We start from the raw sequence: 3,429 nt of genomic DNA, 5'->3' as shown, positions 1-3,429 counted from the left end.
GCTAGCTCTATGACAATAACACTGGTTTAATTTGCTTCACTCAATCTGGAAACATGTCATAGCCCTCCAATTAAAGTCTGGAAAACACTTCACTCTACCCCTTGTCCTCAACAAGAATCAGGGCACCCTATGCCTACATCTGTACATGCAAAATGGAGGGGTAGGTTAAGTTGGTGGGGAAAGGGGTGAGTTTGGATTGAGCCATAGATGCAAAGATGCCTAATGATGCCTACACATGCTGTGATGTTGGACCATTCTCAACATCATGTGAAAGAAATGCGATGATGAGTTTGGTTGTGTCAGACTTAGAGAGATGGTTTGTTGTTGTGGTCTTATGAAAAATGATAGCCTGGGATAAATTGTGATAGCATTGAAAATTCAGGAAAAGCATTCCATGTCTTATAACTGAAATTGTTACAATTGAAGCATGTAATCATTGCTTGGTTTTCATTGTGTTTCATTTGATATAGCATTGCTGATGGATAATGGGCTATTTTATGTGTATCAACTTGCTTTACACCCTATTCTATTCTGCAGGTGTTATGATCCATCTAGTCTTGCAACAAATCTGATGTTGAACCCAAGTTTTTTAGGTTAATGTTGCGTGTTGGGGTTGTACTTTGAATGTTAGAGAAGAATAAAGAGAATATTTTGGAACTTGACTACTTTGGGCTTTGTTTGAAAAGCACATAATGCTTTAAACCTGTTGTGTCAGCAAGCAGTTGCACACTCAAACCCCCACTCACATACCTGTGCATGCAGACACACACTGAAAGTGTGCAGGTGCAGACATGTGGAAAGGAAGAGACGTGGCTGCAGTGAGAAACATGTCATACGCCCTCTCTATCTCTTTTGAAAAGACACAAATACCTGCACACCCAATGAGTAGGAATTTGGAAATGACAGAAGGGACTTTAAAGAACCTCACTTAGCCAGCCAATCGAAGTACATTCCCACACTTGGATGCATAGACAGACACAAAATTAGTCACAGGCAAAAAAGCATCCTCTTCAATTCAATCTGCAGTGCACTGAAAACAATTACTTTATCACTACATGAAGAATTTCTCTCTCTCAGATGTTATTGTTGTTTCAAATGTTGTTTCAGCTTGCAGGAAGCTGTGATGCTGGGAATGCACTGGCACACTATCATCCTACTGTGAATGTATTTGTGTGTGGCAGAGTCAGAGAGATAGAGAAAAAGAGCAAGAGGAGGGGTGGCAAATGGGTTATTCTGTGGCTCGATCACATGGGCATGCACGAGATACAGGCAGAGAGGGAGAGCAGAGAGAGCACGGCTATCAACTCAGATGCAAGCACTGAGTCAAGCTGTGAAGATACTTTCCCACTCCCACTGAGAGATACTGGGTTACACTGTGCTGCACAAGTAAGCTGTTCATGTCTCAGCTGGTAAGGGAGACACTCAATCAAAGATTGAATTCAGAAGGAGAGATTCTATCCTCTGTTATGCTTATCTTATTCTTATGGCCAGCATTGGCCGTAAGAATAGTTAACTAGGACAGGATATTAACAGCAAACTACCAATTTAAATTAGATTTTTGATTGAATAAATAAAGTAAAATCCATCAAAACCATTGAGTTTCTGTCTACATTTCTTTTCTTTTTTCTTTTTTTAGTTAAGTCTTTGAAATGTTATGTTATGCATAATTTCTACACAGTATTTAGACTCAGCAAACAGTACTCATTGCAAAGATCAGTCATGAGATGCAGAATATTAATATTAGTATTCATATATTGATAATATTAATACAACTTGTTAACATGTTGAATCACAAGGAAAATGCTTGTATCTCTGTTGAATTATTAGGAGTGGGAATCTCCTGACAAGGGTTATGGTTACATTGCTGACGTTTCTGCATTGAGACATAAATCTATCAAGAAAGACTGCTGATGCATCTTATAATGACGAAATTTGTAGTGTATATACAGCAGTGTGTTACAAAGTTCATTTTGTGAAAAAAAACCAAAACATTGTCAAAAATATTAACCTGTTAAATCATGTGAAAGGTAAATGGAAAGAGAACATGTCAATAGAACTCTGTAGTTGATAGGGTTATTATATGTGATTAATGTTTGCACACTCTTATTTATTCACAAATGTTGCCGTTATAAACATATCAGTCAGTTTCTTCATAACTTCCACCATCTGCAAAGCTCAGTGTGAAACTGGTCATAACAGAGGGGGAATTCATCAGCCTCACTGTTGTGCTGTCTGAAGCTGTCTTTCATCTCTCATTCATTTGCTCATTTTGTGTCTCTCTTTACTGCCCTCCTTAGCATTCCCTGCATTATTATGCTGAGCGTCATACATCTATAATTATGCATCTATTTCAGGCCTTCCTGGTGAAAACAGTCATCTGATTGCCTTCCTCTACTGCCTGCATCCTGTTATTAAACAAGAAAATCATCACAACATAGCATTTGCATGGCTGTTTTACTTCTGAGATTTTTTAGATTGCCATGTGCAGTTTGCATATTTAATCTTGTGGTATAGCATGTGACAACCTATTTAATATTAGCCATGCAAAGCCGCTATTCTTGCATGGCTAATATTAATCTTTGCAGATTGAAAGATGTTCAAGTGAAACATGAGAGATCCTGTTCATATTGTATATGTTTTATTTCAGCTTGTCAGCAGTTTTGAAACCCTGAGAACTATGTGATTCCACATATTTTAGTGTTTGTTTTTGAATTTATAAATCAAGTTAGAACAGATCTACAAATATGCAGCCACCAGCTCACTGAGGCTGTATTAAGGTACAACAACATGTGGAGCTGAATGCCAGTTTCAGCATTGCTGAATGCAATCATATTAACCAATTTAGTTTTATACTTTTTAACAATAAGCACACAGCTAATCCTAATTGGAACTGTCATTTGTTTTGGCAATTAATTATTGAAGGAATACAAGACCTGATGGTAGCAGCAGATGTAATATTAAAGGCTCACTTGAGTGTTCTGGATTTCTTGGTAATGTATCCAATAGTGCCAGAGGCCACAAATGTCAACCTGTCAGTGTTGCTGAGGAAAAGTCATTAAATGCATCTGCAGGGAAAAATAAATGTCTGCACAAAATTGCATGGTAATCCAACAAGTAAACAATATCATACTTCATTCTGAACTAGAGTGATGGACCAACAGACACTGCCATTTTGCACACAATATATGTACATGTTAAAATGAGATTTCATCATTCTCTTGTAGCTGACAATATACTTTCCCGCAGACCCTCTTGCTGACAGGCCCTTACGCGTTTTGACACCATTATTGCAGAATGTTTGACTGTCGTGACCACCGATTGGGATTCATTTATCTCTCAGGGAAAACTAATGATGCTGAATAATGGAGTCTCTCTGTCTTTAAAATGACTAAGTCTGTCATCTCTGTTTCTTTTCTCTCTTTCTCAGAT

This window comes from Solea senegalensis, unplaced genomic scaffold, assembly GCF_019176455.1.
Source record: "Solea senegalensis isolate Sse05_10M unplaced genomic scaffold, IFAPA_SoseM_1 scf7180000013759, whole genome shotgun sequence".
Classification (NCBI taxonomy): Eukaryota; Metazoa; Chordata; class Actinopteri; order Pleuronectiformes; family Soleidae; genus Solea; species Solea senegalensis.
Note: the sequence above shows the minus strand (reverse complement) of the source record.